General features: G+C 46.9%; 1 protein-coding gene and 1 long non-coding RNA gene across 5 annotated transcripts in view; one reads left to right on the top strand and one right to left on the bottom strand.

Moving 5' to 3' along the window:
• The window catches only part of LOC130524423 (chemokine-like protein TAFA-1), a 75,317-nt gene that overhangs the window by 8,613 nt on the left and 40,614 nt on the right, over positions 1–26,090 (top strand). The window lies entirely within an intron of this gene.
• LOC130524424 (uncharacterized) lies at positions 5,421–7,339 on the bottom strand. The gene is made up of 3 exons (XR_008950145.1): positions 7,057–7,339; positions 5,980–6,079; positions 5,421–5,701 (listed from the first exon to the last, which is right to left on the bottom strand). It is a non-coding gene; the product is annotated as an uncharacterized LOC130524424 (long non-coding RNA).

Here is a 26,090-nt window from a genome sequence, read left to right as displayed (position 1 = left end):
AAGTGTAATAGCTCACTTATATTAATGGAGCAAACAGGCCCACTGCCAGGTATTCATGGTACCTTCCTGCTTTTTGCAGCTGCAGGGGAGCGCTGAGTGTTTTGTCCTAACAACCTATTCAACCAGCAGTGGCCAAATTATGTTGCCTCGACCCTGCTATAAATGTAGCCTCAAAACAGATTACTTTCTTCTGATCGTGGCTATTAAAGTTTGGGATTGAGAAACCTGGGTACACAGTACCCACATTATGTGGAATGCCAGCAGTGCTGGCAGCTGTTGGATTTTTACCTGGATGTTCTGAAGACTGTGGACTGTGACTTGGTGTTGCCCAGCCACTAGGGGCACTGTTGCCCGTGATCAAGCGATGTAATTCGGGATTTAGGGGAGCAAAGAAGAGGCAGGTGAGTTGCAGTAGTGCTGCAGGTGGATAAATTTGTGTATACTTTGTATCGGTTGATCTTGAACTTGATTTTTGGCCAAAGAAACATAAGTAAGAGGTTTTTTAGTTACCAGACACATTTGATGTTGTAACATGATGTTGTCATATATACACATTATATCTATGCTAACTATGTATGTGATTACTGCATTTGCTTGTTGATTATTTATGATAGTTTGATTATGCTGGAGGTGTAGAGAGAGATGCAGATGTTTGAACCTGATTCTGGATGTCTGAGATTTTCTAAATGAAGTACTAGCTGGAGCTGTTCTCCCTCATGCAGACGGTAACAACCCATTCGCCCAGCGGTGGGCGAATGAGGTTGCCTCATCCTTCTGCACCTGTAGCACTTTGAGTGATCTAGACTTTGCCTGCGCTTCCGCATATTTGAACAACGGAAGGACAATTGATCGGTTAATTAACCTTCTCCTTAATCTAATAAACATTACAGTTACCTTTTATGTACATCTATTGACATGGATTTCTAAATTTAAACCTGTTTTGGGTCTGCTCTGGGGTCAGACTGAGCAACTGCCAATCAAAAAGGGTCCCATACTGGGATTCGAACCCGAGCCACCTTGGTGAAAGCCCAGAATCCTTACTGCTCTAGTTTTCTAGCCCTGGTGAGCTCAGCTATAAGTACCTGGACTTGTGGTCATTTTGAATCAGACATGTCTCCAATTTAAAAAAAAAAAAAAAAAAAAAAAAAAATCAACGACAAATCATTTGGGCACAAATGGCCCCATACTTCTGTTAATTGCTCCCCCCGCCCCACTCAAACCCTGAAACAGGCATATCCTTGGCTTAATATATTCCTGAATCTTCCTCTCTACACCTTCTGCACCTCTTTCCAATGAATCTTGCTTTCCAGCCCTGACAGGCGACTTGAAAAAAAAACAACCTGATAATGCACTTTTGAATTATGGAAAGAGAACCTTCCTCCCATTCCCCCCCTCGCTTGAATACATCCCCAGCTGTCAAAGCCCTGATTGAAAGTCCGTCTACATTTTCCGCGCGGGGTGCTCTGTCAGCATTAGCCATGGTCTATTGCTGCGGCGGCTGTGTCAAAGCCGCGTCGCGTTGTGTTGTCACGGCTTATTCTGTCATCAGATAATAACTGGTTGAGATGTTATCTGCTCATCACCGCCGTGCAAAAACGCAGCACAGATGCTCACGTCTGAATGGAGCGCGGGTGTCGTCTTGGCAGCGTTGTGCAGCTTGTATTAAATGTGCCAGTCATGGACCGCAAACAGCAAGAATGCTGAGGGACGGTTGGAAATGTAGGTGGACAATTAGTGTCCGCTGGCCCTGCCATGCATCTTCATTTGTCAAGAGTCTCCAGCAGACGCCAGGTTCGCTCAACTTGGCTCGGCGCCCCCGGACCTTCCGGCTTGGGGCCCTGTGGCCAGCAGAGTGAGGTTGAAGGATGAGGTGGTACCACCCTGTGTGTCTCTAACCTAATGACCTGGAGGCGTCTCCCCTCACTCTCATATTCTTCACACCTCCTCTGCCTATCAGCTGTGCGGCTCATCAGTCGGTACTCGTTAGCAGTCTTCTCCTTCTTCTCGTGCTCAGTACGCCGATTCCCTCTGTGGATTTGCCAGAACAGATATGTTTAACTTCAATTATCTTGGGAAACTGAGTGAGGCAGGCGGTGGGTATTTGAAAGGAAATATTATTTAGAACCAGAGGCATGCAGCCAGGCGGCAGAGGATTTTCTCTCCCTCATCTCACATCCCAGAGGTTTAAGTGATTGGACTTATTGAGCTTTTCCAACAAAAAGACCTTTTGACCTGCTTCCTGTAAGTTTAGTGAGTTGATTTTCAATGAGAATTAATGCCCAGGCTGAGGAACATCTTCTACCGATCTTCCCTTTTGGCATCAATGGAAGCGTTCAGGCTGCATACGTTTACCATCCAATTGAAGAGCTCTCTGCACAGGTGAAAAATGAGTGCTGGGACCGTGGCGATGTTACGGGATCCCTCGCCTCATCTTATTTAGTAATATTTTTGGTGCTGGGGCTGGAGCTGGAGGCTCCTCTGCCACAGACAAACGGATAAATGAGTGTTATTAATCCTGCTGTGGTGCTTTTCCATCTGTAGGACATTATTTTATTTTGCTTATCATCCCTCTCGTCCTCAAAGCAGGTTTATATGTGCAAATTTAACCTCAGTGAATAAAAAAACGAGAAGCACAAAGGGAGATCATGCAGGACCCACTTCAACATACACACATGCTTGACCTCCCTGTTCCGCGCAACTCTGCTGACCTCGTCATGGTTCTGTATCCTGACCGTGATCTGCTCTTCTCAGGATGGAGGGCTTTGTTCTCCCCTCTCTGAAGCCGTGTAACGGTGATGATATTCTCACTGCTTTTACAGTTTGCCCCCCCCCCTTTCCCCCCACCTTTCAGCGAGGTGCAAGCCCACGCTTGCAGAGACAAAAACCCTCTTAAGTAGAATCAAAGCGCACATGTTTGATTCTCACCATGAATAAAATATAAATGTTTTGGGATTGGAGGGTTGTGTTTTAGCGGGAGGAGATGGGGTCTGGTCTCACCTCTGCGACGAGTCATTCATGATTCCAGTAAATTATGTAATGGTTCCACATCTTTATTTGATGTCTGATTGTGGCGGCGTAATTCTGCGTTCTCCTGTGAGCGAGCGCCACCCCAGCATGGAACCATGCTTTGGTCGCCAGAACCCGGCTGTTGGAGCCGGAGCAGCGGCATATTGCCGTCGTGATGTTATTACAGTTTTGGATGATTCACATGAGAAGGTAGGCAGGCAGACAGTGTCACACTTTTCACCCCCCCCCCCCCCATCTTTGGCTCTTCAGCAAATGAGAAATGTCACCCAGAGCTGCCGCCGGGGCAGGCTCCAGGGGAGAGGATGGCTTCCTCAGAACATTTCCTGCTATTGTTAAGGTGGAATGTTTGGGAATGTATGGGAATCGCTGTACGTTTGTTGGGCCTGACAGCGGAGAAATGCAAATCCGCTTCTGTTGATGCCTTTTATCGAATGTTGCAAAGGTTTCAGGCCTCACTCTGGTGGCAGACGGTGCAGTTTGCAGTTTGGTTTGCCCCATTCTTGAAAGGCAGGGTGCTAATTTTGCTCGATCTGAAACCTTTTCCCATTTAGGCTCTGACCCTCTGCTCTGCTGCGGCGACGAGCGTTTCCTACTCCGACCAAAAAGCTGCTCGAGATATCGCGAAGACGCTCTGCGGTGCAAGAAACCCAAGAACAACCTCAGCAGCTTCAGCATGATGGCACAACTGTTGTATAATCGCATACAAGAACACGACAGCGTTCCAGGAGTCACCAGTTTAATGATTGTCTCTCACCTGCTCGAGCACAATGAATAAACACGAGTGCCACATCAATGGGAATCAATAAAGGTGGATTTTCTGGTGCCCGAGGACATAAAACCCCACACAGTTGTGTCTAACCGTTGTTATCCAACACCGGCGCAGCAGACATCAGCCCCCCCCACCACCACCACCCCCCCTCTGTCGCTGTCAAGCCAGAGGTGCTGTGTGCTTATGTCGGCAGTATACTGGTGATATTGGAGGGTGAATACGAGCCCCCGGACAAGTTTTAGAGGCCTGGATGGGTCTCGTAAGTCACCCCTCCCGCCACAAGAAACCTGTAACCACGGCGATGTTCCATTTCATGAGGATTACCTGGTCTGAAAACAACTTTACTAATAAAAGCCACCATGGTATGTTTTCCTGCACCTGGAAGCCACTTTATCGCAGCTCTGTGGCGAGACAGCGCTAACGCAGAGCTCTGATATTTCCCCTCCGTCTGAGCTGTAAACTGAGGCTGGGACACAGCAGAGTGTCTTATCTTTAACACAATTAATCAAGATAACGTTAGAAGTCGGAGGAAGATCTAAAAGACGACGAAGGGGAAACATTTTCACAGCCTGATGATTTCCTGTCCAACATCTCGGTCAGTAAACACTCCAATGGAGGTGGTTCTGACCACTTTAGTCACGATTAAAACACACACGGGCCTTTAGTTGGCCGACATCCAGCAGAGGCTGATTAGAGAGAAAAAATGGTGACGTGCGTGATCCCATTGTGTGCATACATGTCACGACAATGTCACTATGACAACCAGCAGTTACCGTGGGGTAGACTTTCAGAGGAATGAAGGTAATGGAAACATTGCATGCTTGTATTTACATACAGAGTAGGAAGACAACACACATCCTTCATGCATCTAAACACACACACAAAGCATGCAAAATGGATGTTTGTGTGGGTTGGGGGGGGTGGCACCCTCACGCAGACATGGACACCCCCACACTTAAGGAAAAAAGAAGGAATAAGAAAAGCTGAATCTCATAAGCTCACAGCCTGTTTATAATTATATTAAGAAACTTCTATCCCTCCTGGTTACTTGTCGGCGGGGTGGAGATTTTAGAATCGGGTTCGGCCCTTATCTCGTCACACATGCAAATCCATTTTTAAAAGGTTACACATAAATGGCAGGAATCCCCTCCTTCCTCTTCGGCTCCTTCGCTCTCCTCAGATATGAGATTACATATTTCACCCTGAGCAACAGACAGAGACTAATCCGCTGTCCATGGGAGAGATTCCGCCTGTGTTCACCACCAGGCTGACAGCACCAACTTTGGATATTGTACATTAAACCAGCCTCACACACACACACACACACACACACACACACACAATGACAAAAACCCATTCTTGAACTTCTGTGTGGTAAAAAAGCATATATTTAAAACTATTAAAAGTGTTTGGCCTTTCACTAGAAGTGTAATGAGTCTCCCACTAAGAGCCCTTTAGCTTCTACTTCCCTCAGAATCAGCGGATCCTAAGTGATCAAATTAATATTTCATCCATCCAGTTGCTGAAAGCTACTCAGGTGGACGGTCTCACACCCACCCTGGTTTCAGCGTGCACGTTGCAGCTCAGCCTTCCTGCGCTAGTGATCGATCACGACAGAGCCCATCATCATCAGCGCGCGCTCCAACGTTCTTGGCACTGAACGCCAGCGCCAGCGTGTGGCTCGCCATCTGCTGCAGCCGGCCTGGTTTGTGTCAAGCACCTGAATCTTTTCCATTTCTGCCGAAAAGTAGTGCACAGACTGATCACGGCGAAGCTGGTCCTCGCTGACGCCGCGTCAGCTGATCCGGGCTGGACTCCATGGAGAGCTGAGGCTTCCTGGCTCTGAAGTGCCACTTCTACCTTGTAATGTGGCCTTTAGTGTCGCATCTGATCATTTTCAATGTCCTGATGAAAAATATTTCTATTTAAGTGGTTGATAAGGCATTTTTTCTAGCTTAAAGTGCTGAATCAGCACTGATGGTGGCTGCTGATACTGCTGAACGGGTCATTCTTGAACTTTTAGCCTAAACCCTTGATCACAATAACGGTCCGTGCCGAAAGACCTTGGTTGACAGCTTGGATCTCCTGTGAGAGGGTCCAGGCTCTACGCCGTCTGTTCCCACAAACACTCTAAACACGGCAGGGAAATTTGAGGGAGGAATTGAGCGGACCACACAGCTCACCTCACGGCAGGGCCAGATTCCTGTAAGTTAGGCCTCCGGGAGCGTGCACCACAGGCCACGGGGAGGCTCCTGGCCCATCGATTTCAATGGCTGTTCAAGTCTATGTGACATAAGCAGAACCGTCGCTCCTGTACAAGCAAAAACTAGGCAAACAGGCAGCAAACTTTGGCAGCTAACTGGGCGGTGGGGTTTTAGAGTATCTTCACTTCAGCTCTGGACATGAATACTTAATAATTGCTTTGTAAGGGACTGAGGTTTTATTTCATTTTGTCTTCCCTGGTTTGAAAAGAAGCCGACATATAGCTGAAGCCTTGAATCAGTATAATCGAAGCAATCATTTCCTTTTCTTCTTCCCGTCTTTCTCCCCGTTGTCACTGGATATATTAAAACGGGTGTGTGAGACGCACATCTCAGAAGTGCCCGAGTCTCGATTAGAAAGCTATTCAGCAGATGTACAAGATTATATTAGCGACGTGACAGACGTTTTGACATCTGTGGACATGGTGCCTTTGAGACCTTGTCATCGAGCAACACACTGATGCGGCTAACGTGTCTTTTGTCATTTTAAAGAACAAAATCCTCTCTGCAAAGCCCAGAAGGAATGTCAGTTAATAGACAAAGATCTGCTGTGCTGTTGTGATAGCAGAAAGGTCTGAAATGCATTAATGGGCTAGCATACAGGTACAGAGACACCGAAGACACCAGAGCCAATGTGCAAAAGGGGGCGGTTGAGTGCTTCATTCACAGCAGTTAGCGAAGATCTAATTCATCAGCCGTTAATGGGCTGCACAGCCCGACGCTGTCGGGTCTTAACTCGAGGAGTGCATGGACAAGCATGCGGTGTCTTTTAGTTGAGAGGTTGAAGATCTTAGGTTGAAATGTCCCTATTGCATTAGCAGTTAGCATGCCTCAAGGAACGGCTATATTCAGCAGTGAGCCACAGATATGCCACATCTGTCTAGATGTCATGATGAAACCATCCGAGGAAAACTGTTAATCTGTTAGGCAGCTGCACATTTGCACTTATTACCTTATAGCGAGGGTTAGGTAGCGTTGCTCATTAGGTAGCTCTTTTACCTCACAGCTGTGGGCCTTTTGATGCAGGACTCTCTGTGGGGACTCCTGTTTACCACTCCACGCATGCTAGCTTATTTCCTTATCTCGTCGTGACAGGTGCGAGTGCACTTAATCATAAAGAAACACATTTAAACTAACCCAGAAGTGCTGAAACTTTTTAATTTTCAGCAATATTGCGTTGTGATCTGTTTATTTTGGAAATAACAGCTTGTTTTGAGTCTTGGATTCTACTGAGTGCTGAATAAATCAGCACAGAAGAAACTATTTGCAAACATGTTCTTGATCTCTTCTCCCTCACAGACTGTTTTTAGCTTGTTTTTTTAGCCCGCACCCTCTCCAGCTGTCGATTTACCCTCCCCTCAAACTTGTTTTGCCGCAATTGATTAGTTGGTGGAATTTGGAAAGGCGAGAGGCACAGGTGGTAAACTGTCTCACTCCATTTCTTTCACTTCCCTCTTTGTGTTTTAAATGGGAAGGAGAGGGGGAGAAAATGAACCCATCTGCACAAAATGATCCATCAGACCTTTTTCTACGGCTGATAACACTCCTGAGAATGTGTGAGGTGAGAGCAAACCTGTCCCCATGCCAGGTTTACCTTCGCATCTCAGCTAACGTGAATGAATGCGGCAGTAATCTTGGAAAACCTGTGACTTAATTGGAATTAGGCTTTTCTCTGAGTGTTCGCTTCCTTCGTTATTAGACCACCTTCAGTGAGGGAACTTTTCCTTCCACTTCCTTCCCTAATTCCTCTTCTTTTCACCTTCCATCCAGTCTCCTCTTCACCTTCATGCTCCGCTTGGCAGAAACTCTTAAAGTCCTCTCTCCGTCTACTCTCCGTCCTCTCTCCGTCTACTCTCCGTCTTTTCCCGGTCATCAGCTCTTTTAACACCTCTCGTCGTCTTTGTAGCTCGACATGATTTGACCAAACTCTCTGGGCTGAGTGAGGTGTAGACGCCTCAACTTGTTTTGTGTGTGTTTCCGTCCTCGTCTTCCTTTGCCCGGGGTGTGAGCACCCTATTTACACCTTTTCTAAACCTTCCTGGGGTTGATGGAGAAAAGAAAGAGCGCTTGAGTAGCCTGATGCCGGGTGTGGAACACCACGCAGTCCCAGGGGAAACATGCAATTCTTCTTACACACTTTCTTTGTTTTTTCAGATTCACTTTGAGATAAACATTGTTATGGTGGGGATCAGAGTGGCAAATGGTGCGCAGTCTATTCCACCAGAGCCTCTTTGCCTCTTAACACTTTGGTGTGGGTTGGATCAAAAGCGCTCATCAGATCACAAAGATGCGAGAACAGGGCTGAACTCGTGCTGAAAGGTCAGGCTGCCATCCATTATTCATGAGCCTCCATCGCTAAAGCCTCGGGAGTGTCAAGAAAGAAAGGAGAAAAAGAGGAAGAAGATTCAGAGATTGATTCGGAGCCGCGGCCTCCTTTTTCTACCTGTTCTCCCAGAGAGACCCCCGGAAAAAACTCCTCCTTCTCTGTCCTCCTGTGGCTGCTGAACAAAGGCTGGGGCAAAACGTGTAAGGCATCAGAAAGAGAAAGAGTGGCAGAAAAGCTGCCAGTGTGGCCCCGCTGGTTATCTGAGAGACCTCCACCTTTTATTTAGTCATCTCTCTTGTCAACGTTTGAATTTAGAGTAAAATGGAACGATGGCCTTTAGCCCCTCAGATAGCCTCTAATATCTACAATCTCACCCTGGTGGCGGCAGCGGCCGGCTGTGACTGGGCCAAACCTTAAAAAAGAGGGGGAGGGGGTGTGAGACTGCAGGTTAGCCCCTCTGCTCTAAAGAGAACAAATACTGTGCTACAGAACAGTATTAACAGTGATAAAGACCCCAGTAACTTTTAGCACTCCTTATCCATAATTCCCCTGATACATTCCCATCAGGTGTACCGCGTATGCTTTTTTTCAAGTTTTTTTTCTTTTTTTAAATTATTTTATTCTGTTTCTCGGCTGGGTTGAGGATTTAGTGCTGAGACTCAGCAAAGCTCTCGCCAAACCAAGAATCAGCCACTGTGGACATCCCCGCAGCCCTGGGGAATATTTCAGAAAAGGAGAACCAGAGTTAAAATCTATAACTCTGCACCTATCACTTTCTTCCTCCCGTCCTCCCCTGCGTTCTCTTCTCCCGCTCCAACGCGTGCACGCACGCAAGCACGCGTGCCCGCTCACCTCCGCAGAACAATGAAAGAAGTCTGTGATCCCCTCTAGTGCGGGAAAGCTCACTCCCCCAGTCAATTTTTTTAAATAGCAGCATATGTATCAGCAGAATTACCGCAGCCGTCTCCAGCGCTGCGGCAGCCTCGCTACAGAGCGTCAGGCCCGGGGGGGGGGTTGCTGCTTTGATCTAACGCACAATACCCAGTGTGTGATGGAGGGGAGCGCGCGCATCTGCACGCTCATACGCAAATGAGCACACGGACTCACGCACGCCTCAGACGCACGCTCATCTTCTTTGATACATTTCCAGGCTTTTAGCGGGCGATTAGGAGAGGTGACCCAACTGCGCTCTAAATTGATAGGAGGAAGCAGGAACCTGCTGCTCTTTAGTCAGAGGAAACCAATAGTGTGTCTGTAGATAAAGGAGTAATTGTGCTCAAGGCTGGAGTGGGGAGAGGAGTTGATGTTCCGCAGGAGCTGATGAGGGGAGGAGGGTGAGGTGAAGAAGAGGACTGTGCTTGGGGGTTGATTTCAAATTCCCCACTGTGTCACCTCCACAGACAGCAATTAGAATTCCTCTGGAGGGGTTTTCATGGATGTGCTAAGAATATGTCTATTTGCATGATGGCAAAGGCTGCATTTCCAGCAGCGCCTCACCCCCGTGCTGCAGAAACACAGTGCAGGCACCACACACTCCCCCATGTGTGTGTTTGCGCCTGTTTACTGAAACCTCCAACACTTGTTGGTGGGCCAATGGCCGTTAAATATTTATGCCCCTCCTTTTCTCTCTTAATGATTCATAAATTGTATTCCAATACTCGCCACCCTGCTTCTGCTTGCAGGTCTCTGTAATTGGACTGTTGGCTTGGCTGAAAAAGCAGCTTGAGCAACGTGCAGGTCGGGTGATGGAAGTCGAGTTTTTCTCCCACTTCCCACATTTCGCCCTGCCGAACGCGGAGGGATCATAATGTCGGAAAATATTCATAAAAAAAAGAAATGCTCTCCCTCAGAGTAATTGGTTTTTAGCATTCATCAAAACACCAAACCTCGACACGTTAGCTGAGAAAGCCGCCGCAGACTGCCGGCGCCCCAAAATAGAGCTTTTCTGTGTCAGCAGATATGAAAAGGGGAGCGTCGTTTTTATTGTAATAAGTCCTCGATCATATGAGGATTTCTGCTCTTCCTCTCCTCAGATGAAGAGATGCTGAGCCTTCACTTCATATCAACATTTATTTATTATATTGATCAGCGCTCTCAGCCCCCTCCCTCCCTCCCTCCCTCCCCACCCCTTCAATTCAGTGACATTTTGTGAGGTAGCATCTCACACGCACCAGCCTACAGGAATATAAATGTCACTTGAAGGATCATTAGATGTGTGTTTACAATAATAGGTGAAGCAATGAAGCACCACTTATTTTCCCACTTTGCTATATTAACTCTTAGCTTCTCTGTGGTGACGTGTGCACGAGGGCAAAGACGCATGAGCTGGAACATGAAGTGGGCCACGCAAGCTGCGTTCTCAAAAATCCCACACACTCCGCCTTCAAGGGCTTCTGATGCCATTTATGCGCAGTCACACTCGACTGGATCCATCGCCATTGTTCAAGGATTCGTCAGGAATGAGCAGGACAGCCGAGGAAGAATGTGCTGATTAGAACCTGATCAGCAGTGCGAGGGGGCCTTATTATCCAAATGTCACCTCAAAATAAGTGATTTGGGTGTTTTTTCTCTCTCATTCAGCAAAGATAATCATAGTAATGTGGATCCTTTTGAGAGATAAAAAAGAAAGCAGAGAAAAAAAAAGGAAATAGCCCCAAACAACACATCAAAGCATCTGGAGCGTCGACTTTTGTGGACAGTTGTGGTTGCGTCCCAGCTGCTCCCCGGGTGCGTTCTGCTAAAAGAAATCGGTTGTGTTCCATCAGAACGTGGTGCACGTGTTCTGTGACCAGCGGGGAGCGTTGCCGATGAACGGTGCTGGAAACTGCGAGGCTCCGCCGACGGTGTGAGACAGACAGGAGGGGAGGAAGGTAGCAACAGCAGCGATGTTGCTCAGACTCTCACTGTCTGGAGAAGCGCGGGTCAGAGGCCAGCCTGGGGTGATGTAAGTCCACGGTCCTGGTTGCTGCAGGGCTGGAAATGTAATACGGTGCATTTCACAGAGATCTGATGGGAAGAACAAGGAGGGGAACGCTAGGGGAACTGGCAGATGTGGTATCACCCATGTCACGGGCGCTCCGGCTGTCGTGATTGGCCGTGTACATGTGAACAGCGTTGCTCCCGGTTGTTCCATTTGCCCGTTTTTCTGATTGGGTCAGGCGGATCATTTCCAGTGAGGCTCCCAGAGTGTGAATGAGAGGAAAGTGAGTCGGCACCTAACAGGGAGAAGCTTTTCATCGCTGGTACAAAGCGTTGGCTGGCCGGTCACCAGCGCGGTGCAACACACTGGCGTTTTTGTCATCCGTACTTATGTAAGCGGCTCCCAAACACACCTGGTAGCGTAAGGGGTTCCCAGCCCGAGATCTCACCCCATCTGTGGCACGAATCATCCAATTATTCATCCCCCAGAAAGCCGGGCCGTACATTCTCTCCTCTCTCGGCTTCCTTCCTTTTCTGAAGGTGACAGGTGGACACGTGTGGCGCCGAGGGCCCCCTGGGCACTTCCACATCTGGAGCCCGCCACCAGTCTTCTGGCGCATGCTAGCGCTGACCACTGCAGGCCGCCCCTCCTCCCCCGCCTCCTGTCAGCGTGCACCGCTGCCAAACTGGTGCATACGCAGAGAGCACTTATGTGTAGATTCAAATTCTATTCCAGTTGATTTATGCGGCGTCACAGACCACCGTGACGCCGCTTGTCGTGCACTCCTACTTGCTGTCTGCTGCACGTCTGTAATCCCCAAGCAGGCATTGTCTGTACAGTGTCTGCTTATTCATTCGCCTCAGGGTGTTGAAGCGCAAGCTGCTGCATTGACTGTAAATGTCTTCCCTAAAGTTCGTGTCACCGCCTCACATCTCCCTCATATATGTGTATACACACACATATACACATACACAAGCTCCTCTGTGGTACACATCCTTTGATTGAGTTAACATCCTCTTGTAATCGACTAATTTTACGTGTGAAGAGAAAGCTTGAGAGATGTCGTTCACCCCGAGAGTGTGAACCTTCTTTAAGGTAGAGAAGAGGGAGAGCGGGTGAGGTTGCTATAATAGTGAGGAATAGTTTTGTGATGCAGCCCTATGGAGTGAGATAGCTCTCCATCTCACTTATTTCCCGTGCTCAATTTCCTGTGTGTACGACAGTGCACCTGGGGTCTGGTAGCAACATCCCATAGCTCCTCGATGGCAGGCCCCGTGAGATAATAGCCAATCCCGCTCCCCCCAGCACCAAATCAGACAGGGCCAAAAGACCTTGCGCTTTGTTTAAGATTTCCAATGAACCAACCCCTGTCCCTGTGGTAGCAACCCATTACAAAACCCAGACAGACTTATACCACACTCCCCTCCACTCAGCTAATAGCGAAAAGAGAAAAACGAAATGCTTTGATAGAGGTCATGTCAGCAGAAGGGGGCTATTTGGCTATTGTGTGCTTCGGGATGATTACTTCTCCGAGGACAAAGGAAGGTATCCCACTTATTATCACCTTTGAGTCAACTTAAATCAGAAAATTACCTTCACCGTGATTGGCTGCTAATGGCGGTGGATTGTGTGGATTACATGACACATTTTTTAAGATGTAGTGAGACGCCCTTCGATGCTTTGATGTCCTCTACTATCCTTTTCTTTGTAATCTTTGTTTGTTCAGGGAGTGCGATGCAATTAGCAGATGCTTCCGGCTGTGTCGATCAGCCTCCCAGATACACAGTCCAACTTTCAGCTTGGGCGTCATGTCTGTCAGCCGTCTCTGAGGCTGCCTGAGTCTTATAATTAGGTTTGTTGTTTTACTAACCAGGAATTTTGGGAGTTTTTTGGTGGCGCTTTTAAACATGCACCCAGTGTGCTCTGCTTGCGACAAAGATGGATCTCGCAGATATAGCACACAATGGTATCCCAAGAGTGCGCTTTCACTGGTCAAGGAGGACAGGAACCACAGGTGAATCGTTAAGAAATCCAAACCCTCAGAAGCCCGAGCGCAAATCAATGCCTGCGAGGAACGGACTAACTGAAGCGTTCGACTTCCCGATTGTCGCACTATCAACATTTCATGTTGATGTGACGGAATCAGCAGTTTGCTATGGAAACCACGAGGGCCTTGTCCATCATGGATGAGACATTTGAGCCACCAACGCCCTGAGGACAGGCAAACAACCCCCAACACCTATTACAGATGGCCACATGTACACGGTCATAGTGGAGGAGCACTATCAAAAGTTCTAATTGATATGAGTAACATGGAGAGAACAGAGGATAATAGGCGATAGCCTCTTGATGCCACGCTACTCTACACCTCACAAGGAATCCGATCCTAATATGTTGCGTCCTTGTGATGTCTCTTGTTTCTGCTGCCTTCAATGCCAAATCACTGCTAAGCAACTTAACCCAGCACCCCTGGAAACAATGAGAGATTCATTCCTTTAGTTAAAACACACTCACCCAAGAGAGGAGAGGGCTCCACTCCGAATAGACTGCTCTCCCTGACTAATGCTCTTAAATGATAGATTAAACATGGAGACACGTGGTTGTACAGAGCGTGGTGGGGAGATCCGAGGGAGATCAGTGATCAAATTTGCAATTATAGACATGAGCTGGGAGGAAGAGGGAGAGAGAGGAGTCTCACCACAGCGGGCCCTTCATGCATCACTCATGGTGTTAACTGAAATGCTTTACAACCCCCGTGTAACTGGAGCTTCGCCAAGCGTTTTCATGGTGCGCCACATGTTGAAAGCAAGGCTTCATTTTCAGGCTCATCCCTGGAGAGGCAACAGTAGGCTGCGAGGTACAAAATGCAACAATCCAGCCTGTGATCATAAAGAAAGAGCGGGCCTAAGGGAAAATGTAACACACCCACTGGAATACTCCAATCGCTCACATTAACATGAGCCAGACAGCAGAATTAGGCAATGTCAGAAGAAAGTCAAGAACACTTGTTAGAATTATGGATTACTGCACTTCACTTAAAGCACAGCAGACCAGGGTTTAATGTGTTTGTTCTTCATCGGGCCGCCCAGATGATAAAGCCAAGTCTAATCTCCGCGTGACAGCCACAAGGAGCAAGTTCATCTCGCTGTTGTGGAGAACAGAGTCGGTCTGTTCTCCAGGCGGCACGTTTGCCCGTTCATTCATTTACATGCAAGCAGACATGCTGAGCTCTGTCCTGTGATGCTAAATGAAGTCGTTTGTTCGCGGGTACATGCGTTTGCAACTCCTGCAAAGATCCCAGACCCAGACAGTCCCGCAGCGTCACAAAAGCCTGTTCTGATGTAAACTGAAATCCAGTGACCCTTTGTATGTCCACGCCACACATGTTAAATGAATCAGACACAGATGCCGTCACATCACCCAAGGCTTTTTCCCCCCATAGCTGCACAAAGTCACTATTTTTGTGGCTATTTTTACTAGCCTGAGCGAGGGAGAATTGTGTTCGCAATGCACCAAGCAGGTGTCTGTGAGTCATGACCCATTATGCTCACTGCTCAGTGTTGTACCAGCAACTGATATCACTATGGTATTGTTTAGGTTTTCCTGGACACCCACCACATGACAAAATGGGAAATATAACAATAACACATTTCCAATCATCTCCTCATTTGCCCAAAATTACCCAGGTCTCAGCTCGCTACGTTCCTCACGCTAAGAATTGGGGCTGGATCTGAGACATAGAGCTCAATCATCTTTGAAATAAACAAAAATGATGGCCCATCCACACGTAATCATGCCATAATTATCACGTCACAGTCATTACATCTGCTCACCAGGCTCCTCTATATCATATTTAATTGTCTACTCTGAAACAACCTGGGACTTTTCTTGAAACATAAGGGTATGGGATGGGGGGTCTCCTGAGCATAAATTCAACGCTAATTGTAATTTTCACAGTGTTTTTATTCAGAGCAACTATATCTTTGCAACAAAACAGCACAACCTCATTATTCAGATTATGAAATATCACCTGGCCTAAAGTTCACAGGGAGAATAGATGAACTCAGGCTACTGGAGGCCACGGTGTCACCGCTCAGTCTGTTACAATAGTCGCTTTAATTCCCTTCACTGGCGCAGTAATGAGTTCAATTAAAATTAAAAAAACAACAACATCACTTTGGCAAAAAGAAACATTATGAAAGCCTTTTTCGGCTTTTCTAAAAGACGCAGACGCCTCAGAGGGCAGGCTGCTGCTTTTGTGATAGTTTCAAACGGAAGTCTATTACAAAGACGGCCCTTGGAAATGTAATTAAGCAAGTACCTGGTAAAATCTACTCTGATGCCAAAGTTTTTCAAAGCCCGCTTTGCTTCAAAGGGAATGGCCCCAAAAGAAAAGAATCAGTTTATTATTTACAGAATATACTCCGAATACAACAAAATCTTTATTTGTGTGCATGAGACGCGACCTCAGAGAACAAACAGTGGCCTTCCGATTCTGTAGCCAGTTGAAGCATCTCCATCCTTTGTGTTTGCAGGAAGGGCAGAATCACATGGTTTTGGTTGGGGTTATTTTCAATTTAGGAAAGGAAGAAAAGGCAATAAATGACTGTTTCTCTTTCATCTGCAGCTCTGCCCCCCTTTCTTCATATTCCACAGCAGTATATAATATCACAGTCTCTTGTGTCAATGCTCCATAGGTGATAATTCAATTATTCAATATCTGTGGGTCAATGCCTGTTGTCCACAATGACCTTGTCAGCCTTCATTATTGCGTTCCCTCAAACGCTCTAGCGCTTGTATACATTTTTTTCTCCGTCACGAAAGCCTCCTCTGACAGCACGCTACAACTTAATGAGTTGGAGTCTCATCTGTGCAGCTAGATTTCAGGAGCAGCGGAGGCCCAAATATCTACAGAGATGTTTACAGGCGGCAACAGAGACATGATTTTCTGCTATTTCGTGCACTCGTTGTGGCTCTCTTCTCTCTTTTTCATATCCGTCTGGCATCAATAGTTAAGGAACTGTTTTATCATTGTTGCCCTTTGACGTTCTATGTGTACTGTGGAATCTATGCTCATGGATTGAGAGTTGCCATGGAGACGGATATCTGGACAGCCTAAGTTATGATTTATTAAAACGGCCTGAGGTCTGAAGCCTAAATACTTGAGACTCTCAGACAGAGAACCTGAGCTGTCAGGGACGTGTCGTCAGTGGGGGGGGGGGGGGGGGGTTATGTGCAAACCACAATGTTCAGTGTTAGTGGTGCTCCAAGACAACAAGAGTGTGGAGTCAGAGCAACAGCAGGGGCAGAATCAGCCACAACTGTTGGCGTATGACCAGGATCAGAGGCTGTGACCCCGCTGAACTGGAATCATTACAACCGCTCTGCAGAAATAAAGCTTCTTACTCGGAGCTAAGGGAATAGAGGTCAGGGGCCAAATGATGGCTGGGGAATGGGTCAGCGATTACAGTAAGTGGCCCGCTCGCTCATCGATCCCTCGGCTAGGGCCAGCGGGGGTGAACAACAAGAGCTCTTGCAGATGCTTCGAGACAAAAATGGAGCTGAGGTGAGGAAACGGGAAGAGATGGGAGCCAAGGAGAGGCCAGGGACATGGAGAGGCACAAAAAAACTCTGATGGTTCTCCAAATGAGGGCAGGAAGGGCTGGGTCAACAAGAAATGGGTAAATACACTATAAAAGGTGTGAACTGAGCACCCATACGGATAATCAGGTAGATCTTATCTTGGAAACCTTTGCATGTTGGAATGCAGACAGAGACAATAAAAACCAACCTTGACATGCAAAACAATTACCCCAAACTTTAATTACTTTAATTCCCTCCATGGCCACAATGATCTCAATTGCAAACATTTCTTAATGAGAACGATGTAGTCCAGTAATCACGGCGAGAAGAGCTTATCGAGATGCTAATTGCCTATTAGGCTGAACTTGGTGCCTTGAATTTTTCCAGCCCAGCTTTGAGGTTGAATGTTGAAGGGCTGGGTGAAAAAAATATATATAAAAAGATGATTTCAAACTTCAGAGAGAGGAGCTGTCAAGCTGTAATGGGAAATGCCAACGTCTACAATGATGGCTTAACACGGCCAGAGCAACGGAGGATATTCATAATTTTTGCGTCACATTTAAAGACTCTAAAACCAAACTTAGATTTTATCAAGTATACTATAGACACATCTTATTTTATGCAATTATATGCAAAAACCTGGATTAGAAAAGGTGTGTTTTAGGTTTTGCAGCACAAAGGTGTGTATATAATCAGCACTATAGAGTTGGCTGGCATGGTTCGACGCACACAAAGTGGACAATTTCATCAAATTGCCCACCTACTCCCCAAGCCGGCCCAGTTGTCCTCTTCACTGTGATTTTCCCTGCAGTTCACTCTTCATCCTGGTCCCCATGCAGTCTCCACTTCACCCCCACAGAGTTAATCAGAGGTGGAGGCTTCAGCAGTTTACTTGCAGACTACACACTCCGTCGGCCTCGACACACACACACATACACACATACAAGTGTTGCATACAAGATGCAGCAGCTGGGATCATATAGGTTATAATCAGGCTGCTTCCTGCTGTAGGAGGGGACTGCACATGTATGACTCATGATTAGTAATTATCTTATGGTACAAGGTTATACCTGTCTAACCTGATATGTTTGATCTTTTTTAATTTCCATTTTCTAAAAATCAAAGGCTTAGATGTCTTTGCTGTTTAGTTTGGGGTCACAGAAGCACAAGAAAGAGATTCCTGAAATTGTGGATTTGCACGCTTGTCAAATGTCATTTAAAAACAGCAGGAGCCAGGATTTTTTTTATCCCCGTCATCGCAGCAGGCAGCCAGAGCCACCCCCAACCGCACACTCGTGGGGATTTCTAAATATGGAAACAATTTTTCATATTTCTTTTCATCAACACGGGGACACTTGCCTTGGATTTGTCTTTCTCAACATGCAAATTGGCAGAAACGTGTAATCGCTGCGTGGATTATCTGTTTGGTCAGACGCGTCACACATCGCAGTATTACAAAGCTAAATGGAGGTTTTTATTTATTCTAAATCAACGCTGCGGAAATGTGTGAAGGCGGGAGACTGGAACTGTGATTTGATCTGACTGATTATGATTCATTTAATGGTTCATTTTGCATGTCAGGAGTGGAAAAATGCCTCTTTCTTTGACTGTACTAGAATTTTCTGGAGTGTGCAGAGGCTGGAATGCAGCTTATACGGTTCATCGCAGGGCACACACACCAGTCATACACACATTCATAAGTTTTGGGCAATTAAGACGTTTCATTCAGCCTCGTGTGCATTTCTGTGGACTGTAGGAGGAAACTGAGCACCAGAGAAAACCCACACAGACCACCTATTGATTTTAAATTAACAAACAACACACACACACACACACACACACACATGCACATGCGTGCACACCTCCACTTATATGGGTTTGTTTTGCAGCTGCAGCAGTTTCTGCTCTATTCCTCCGAGTAGTTTTCTTCACCTTGATCCTTGAGTTTCTTCACCATTTCCTGACCTTTTGCTTTGGAACAGTTTGTTTTGAAATGTCCCACAAAAGAAAAACCCACCCGATCACCATGACCTCTGGGCTCTATCGCCCCTTTTCCACCAACACCCCCGGTCCACCCTTTTTAACCCATGTGACTTCTTGGTAATCGGTTTGATCTGCACTTCCGCATTTCAAATTTCCAGACAAGGTTTCCAGATCAGGGCGATGATGCATTCAGAGTCTTCAGTCTTGTTTTGCATCCTAGGTTGCCAGCTTGTCAAAAAAATAAACCAAAAACCCAACAGTTTTAAGGTGAGGAAAGATCTCTTTCCTGGGTAATTTTGTTGAAAACAGGCCAAGGTAAAAAATCTGATAATAATAAAACTCCCAGTAGGGGACAATTCTTGGCTTCTAATAGTTAGTGCATCCATCAGTGCCTTAATTTGTAGATAAATTCAACACCACCAATGTAGTTACAGAGCCATCAATTAGTTCTCTCATTAATTTCAAATCACTTTCCCTCAATTTGTCCACGGAGTAAAACAATGAATATGTATTTATTCACTGTTAGCTTTTCTGTGCGTTATCCATCTCTAACAGTCAGTGGCTCTGTATTAATTTATGCTCAGAAAGTACGAGTTAAGAAGTTGCCTATCAATAAATATAATTGAAGATTGATTATTTCTTATCTCAGACCCTTTTAAACTTGTTTTTTATGTGGCTATAAAAATGTCAATAGCCTAGACTGAAAAATCCCTTTGACCAAGAACATTTCCTTGACTGGTTCCCTGCAACAAAACAGACTTTCTGCACCAGAGTTTCTAAAAGAAAAATGTTGCATCAAAGTCTTGAGTGAGATTTTTCTCTCCCCGGGCAAGAACATTTTGTTTTGACGGAGGTAAAGTTGCCACAAACACCCAGCCTCTCAGAAAGAACCGGTGCATGCTCAAGGTGAGAAAAATGTCTCAAGGACTATCGCGTGAGCTGAATGATAAGCCGGTTCAGTGAACGCGACTGCACGGTGAGCAGCAGCTACGCCAGCCTGTTGGCTCCGCTTTGGTGGTGCTTTGACACCTAATCAGCGTGGATAGGTGTGTCTTTGAAGGCGTCTCCTCTCCAGCGTGACGTCCCTGATCACCCGCCGCCAAAAGACTGGCAGCATTCGGCGCTCCGTCTTCACTCGGAGGTGCTTTTGATCGGTCGTCTCTGAAAGCATCTTTTCAGAGCGCCGTGGCCTGACAACACAAGATGCTCTTATTGCAGAGCTGGGAGGGAGGAGAAGCATAAGCATGTACGGGGCATGTCAACTCAAATTGTTTTTGCACTTCATCTTGTTGGCTTCTTATCTATTCAACTGCTTATCTGCATCTCTGCTGGGGTATGTGCAAACTCCTGGTATGTGTCTCTGTGCGTGTTTGTGTGCAAGAAGTGCCAAAGTACTGAGACAAAGACAGCTTGGTGAGTTAAGAGCTGCAGGAGGAATGCTCAAACGCCAATCAGAGGGGGATTGTGCAGACAGACTCAGACAGAAAGGAATGTTAGAAATGGCTCCACTGCTCGGCGACTCTGCGCTCTTTGGGTTTCTAACAGGCTGCGATTCGGCTTTGAAAGGGAGAAACAGGATGATAAATTGTCCCGGCAGATTTCAACTGACCCCAAATTCCCCCGCCAACGGCCCCACCTTGCTGTAAGCAACATTTAAAAAAGAACAGATTACAAGGGGTACTGGGAGAACACAATGAGAAGGAAACTTGTCTGACCCACTGCTGTTCTAAATATGTTACAACAGCCATGTCAAACAGGCGGCTCACAGCCCACATGTGGCCCCTCCCAAACACAGGTGCAGCCCACAAGTTCTACCTTTAGTGTTTCCAAATGAGCAAATAGAGACACTAAATAAAGACTGTAAACAAGAGCAAATTTTAACCCCTGCATTTCCATTCTGCGTTTTTAAATGTGTGAAAAGATGTTCTTCAACGTGAAGAGAGCTGTTGCCATGGTACCACCAGCTTTGATATTGGCATATTATGTGGTTTTATTAAGCATCCATTATTTTTTTTGTGAAATCAATTGATGGGTAACGCAATTATTTGTTAGTAAAAAATAGTTCGAGTTGTTGAGTGGTTGACTGGTAAAAGCTCTCAGTCGGTTATTTAAAAAAAGACTGAAATCAGGGCCTGACCCCCGACAAGCAACAAACCTTGAGCAGCACCAGGCTCATGTGGGGGCCCTCCTGCAGATGGCTGGCTGGGCAAAGGAGGAGAAGAAAGGGGGAGGACAGATAAACGAGAGAATAGACATAAATCATGCAAATACATTAATTACAACAGGCTAATACATGAGTGGGTCGGAGGGATTGTGTGTCAGAGGATGTGTGTCAGTAAAGCCTGTAGAGACTCTGCAGGTTGACAGATTGACACCATTTCAAAAAAGTGATTTGTGGTGAATTCAAGAGAGAAAAGTGACTGACAGGTAAAACGGGGTAATTGATCCTGCCACAAACCTGGAGGCGCGTCAAAAAAATGCTATTTCACGATGTGTGCTCCTCTTGATCGTTGTTTTTAGAAAGGTTATCCCATCATTGAAGTGCAGACCTGCCAATTAGTGAGCAGAATAAAGAAGTCATCTCTGATCCCACCCTAATGAATGCTGACGATGGGCAGTTTGGATATAACAGTAATTAAACCCTTTTCACTCTGTAGATGGAGGCTTCTTTTTCTGGTAAAGTTGCGCTGAGATGGAGCACGTTGCTGTTCTATGTGGAGGCTGACTCTGCACAAAACCGGGAAACAGAAATAAAAGCAGAACTCTTCTAATGAAGATGCAATGCTGCAGCGTTACAGTCCACACCATTGTTCTCCGCACACAAACACATTAACCCAGCCCACCCTCCGCCCCCCAAAAGGAAAAGATCAAATATCCCCAACCCTGCCCTCCACCAGCACTCTGGCTGATGTGTAACATTAATTTCTCATGATGTCAGTCAGCCTTCATCAGCGTTAAACTTTAGCATCCCCACAAGATCCTCATCTGGGACAGACGTGGGAAGACACTAGAGGGGCAACGTGAGAAGATGGCTGCATGCCACCACCCCCCAACCCTCAGCCCCCAACCTCTGAACCACCGCTGCATGAAGAATCGGTGATACATTTTAATACCAGCGCCCGCCTGCCTTCCTCATGTTTCCCAGAATGCTTTTCCATTTACAGCAGAGAGCAGGACAGGAGATGGAACACATGTGCGTAATGGAAGCGCGCGCGAGTGTGTGTGTGTCTGTGTGTCTGTGTGTGTGTGTGTGTGTCTGTGTGTCTGTGTGTGTGAGTGAGGACGTCTCGTTACATCGGTCAGTGAGAGCTGTGTGTTCTGCATTCTAACGGAGAACACACACTGGCGGAACCACACATTTTACAATCCTCAGCATACGCTATGAAGCAACCGTGCAACGGTAATGAGTTCAGTTCCCCTGCAGAGGAGCCGAGGCGGCGGTGACAGGATTTGACCTGCGTCTGTAGTCAATACCCCGAAGTTGAGCGAATCTTCTCTACAGATTATGCAGGAGATGCTCTCACAGCCCACCAGACCTGCTTTATTCTGCTGAGGAACTAGACTTCAGAGTGTGAAGGGAACACTGTGCACCAAGCAGGGGGAAGATAGGAATCCAGTGTTTGCAGTTTTTCATATTTTTAGCTGTTTGTAAAAAATTACCATTATTCCTTCATCCAATCCAACAACAATGACGACTTTGATCACCTCGACCTCATGGGCACCTCCGTATCTGCGGAGAAAACAATCCCACCACCCTGCAGTGCAGCGGGCTGAGAAGTGGTGCAGCAGCACAAGTTCTGCCACTTCGTAAACAAGCCGTTTACCTTTGCTGAGCGCTGGGTCGCTGCTCGCGCATTTCATTTTTCTGGAGGTTAAGTCACACTCCACAAAATGCCGCCGCTTCGTCGTGTCGTTTACATACATGTTGGAGATTCTCTTGGAGTCATTTAATGAACAAATGTTTCATTGCTGGCAGTTGTGTTAATTCGAAGCCGCACGTTAACTCAATCCGCCTGCATGAACACACGACGCCATGTTTGTTTGTGTGGCGGACAAAGAAATGGGAAGGAAACAGCAGAGCGGCGGTGATTAATTCATCACTGAGTGACGGTGAAGCCGCGGGGCAGATAACAAACAGATCGGAGCTGATTTGTGTCGAAGTTGGGGGCATTTGCGCTTATTTGCGTGTTTTCCAGGCCACGCGTCGCTTTTCGGGTCTGACATGCATAATGCAGTCAGTACAGCTGCGGCTCCCGGCTCCATTTTTATTTATATTCGTAAGAGCTCGGGACTCCTCTCCAAGTTCTTTTGTGGCGAGTAGATCCATCAAGCCGTTGCCAGGAAATGAACGGAGGAGTCCAGGTCGACCGAAAGCCTGGTCCACGAAGGGAAAACAATAGCTGCTGAATTATTGAGCCCTTCCTGTCCCATCAGCCATTTGTCCCGGGTCTAATGGGTTGTTGTGTGTACACAGGCAGCGAGGTGAAGGGAAAAGCTGTGTTACTTTTAAATCTGGTTATTAAAAAAAGAAAAACTGGGATTTATTTTATGTTTATTCATGCAGGAGCCATTTAATCTTCCAAATGAACTCCAGGATTATCTCATTGCCTTAAAATATTCCCATTTTAACTGTTCGCCTGGCTTTGAACACTTGTTCATAAGGCCGTGCCAGGAGGAGAGGTGTGCTAATACACACTCTCAGAGCCACAGATACGTATTGAAGACCAGTCATCGACTGACCTGCTGTCTGCAGACACGGTGGAATCAGTCTGCCAGCTCCTTCGATTAATCCACACTTCCCCCGGCTGCTTAGATTTAATTCTCCTCTGTCGATAGAAAGCCAGCGCACAAAAACACGCACATGCACTTTGATTGTATCCAGTGGCACAAGATGCCCACACACTCACCTCACACCTTTCTGTGGCCTGTGCACACGCCTGTGAGCTCTACCGGGTGGGCCGCCATCCAGCTGCGAGTTCGGGAATGTGTTCTGTCACCTGGCAGTCAGAGCCCAGCGTGTGTGCACAAAGCCAAAGTCAAGGGCCAAAAAACAGTCACAGCAGGGGGACTCGGGGCCACATCGATAGTGAAGCCACATCCCGTATTCCCGGCGTCCCCGCAGAGATACTTTTAATCATATAAAAAAACCAACTATTTGTCGCTCCCGGCAACATATTCACACGCACACACCTCGTTCTTAGCAACATGGAAGTGGCACGCCGTGGGCTCGAAAATGTCCTCTCTGGAAAGTGCAGCGTCAGTCGGTGCGCTCGCTCACCGCAGCCCTTGTCCTCCAGTTTCTGTTTTGGTGTGATCGCTGTCAGGTCATTCAAATCAACACATGGGGGAAAAACAGCCGCTTTTCCCCCCTGCTTTTCATTTCCCTCAGTGGGGACTCTTCTTTCTTGCCAAGCTGCTACGAACCCTATCTGGTAGCATATGAGGCTGGAATTTAGTGTGTCGGAATATGTTGGATTAGGTGCACGTAAGCTCAGCAGCATAACCCAGTTTGGTGTTGATTGCCTTTTGTCAGGGGCTGCAGTTCCCACCTGAGAGCAGTGATTATATCAGATTTTTTACCCAGGCTTTGATCCAGACACGTATTTATCCACATCAGGTGTGTTCTCTTCTGGTCACCTGCTTTACAGCAATTACCCTGATTGTCTCAGCTCAGCAACTCTATTTCCCTTTGCAGTTTAAACCCATTTCCACTGATCAAAAGTCAATGTGGTCGATGGACGACCCCCGGAGTGCTGGAAGTGTCCAATCACAGAGCGCAACTTAGCTAGAAAAATGAGCAATTGTGGAGTAAAGACGGTTTTGGTGTTAATTCAGTTCAGATTCAGGTTAATAGCGTCTGTTCCAGCGTCTGTACCCTCGAGAAGGCAACAGTGACAAGAAAAACTGTCACCTTTTAGGAAGGACCTTGAGCAGGGCCAAGCTGGACCCTCCTGCTGATGGAGGAAGAGGAGAAGTGGCAATAAGGAAGAAAGGAAGCAAACAGACACGTCAATCAGTCCCTCATTGAATTCATTATGTATATATTATCACAGCTATGGGTTTATTTGGTATGGTATAGGATTTGCAATTGAATGCACGGAGCGCCTGATGCTGTCTTCATTTCCGCGTCACTGCTGTGGGTCCTGTATATTTTATCTGCAGTATTCATGTATTTATGAGTTGTGCGTCATGTGTGACTCCAGCGTTTGACTCTTTCTTCATATTGTGGGAAAAATGGGCTTGTTGTTGCAGCTCGCTTTACCACATCATTTCACTGACAAAATGCTCCTCCTGTTCCGGCGTATCTCAGCAGCCATTAAAGCGGATTTGCTAACGCCGGCTTGAAGTTTTGGTTCTCAGGCTTAACGGCCATACAGTTAAGTGCTGCTATTACGACTCGGGATGCACCGGAGCTCGAACAATTACATGGGCCTGTGTTCTTGTGAATATGTGTCACATTAAATTTTCCCTGACAGAAAGAAAGGAGGCAAGTGAGGACAGGAGCGCTGTAGGGATTAATGTTGAGCTCCAGAGCCCATTTCTTCAAGGCATTAGCTGCCCGGTGGAGCACTGAGGGCCTGACAGGGAACTATGACACAGAGTGTTGAGCCATTCGGGAGCTTATAGCTGCATACGGAGACGTTTTGTCAGCTCCTGTACGTACAGGTTTCCACGCAGCGCACACACCGCTCACCTAACTCCATCTACTTGAAGCCCGTCACAGCATTCATCCCCTCACAGGCAGTGTATACAAGGATGATCTCCGGATGACCGGTTTTTCGCTGATGCGCGTCCAAAACCCAGAATGCGACCCCGGCAGCCCTTTCTGAACCCATCCAGGTGGAAGCCTTCTCTTCATTGTGTAAATATCACTTTTTTCCTTCAGCATCCGCTGTTCGAGTTCTTGGCCTCTCCAGACTGTCCTAAGACAGCCCGACTGCAGTCACACGCGAGCCTGGGGAGGGCAGGAAAGCTCCACCGGGTTAAAAAGACAGAAGGTTCCGTGCGCAATATGAACAGTCCAATCCATTATTATCAAAAGAGAGCGTAACATTTTAATAAAGGGGCGAAGGAGCGGCGTGGGGAGGGGCAAACCCTGGCCATTAAAAATGGAGTCTGATGAATGATGCACAAACTCAAACCCAACTGACTCTTATGTAAATAAGTTGCTAACAAGTTTGGTCAGTTGGAAGCAACGTTGCCCCCCCCATCCAAAAAAAC

The sequence above is a fragment of the Takifugu flavidus genome, chromosome 4, assembly GCF_003711565.1.
Source record: "Takifugu flavidus isolate HTHZ2018 chromosome 4, ASM371156v2, whole genome shotgun sequence".
NCBI classification, from domain to species: domain Eukaryota; kingdom Metazoa; phylum Chordata; class Actinopteri; order Tetraodontiformes; family Tetraodontidae; genus Takifugu; species Takifugu flavidus.
The sequence above is the reverse complement of the archived record's forward strand: the minus strand, read 5'-3'. Positions and strand labels throughout refer to the sequence as shown.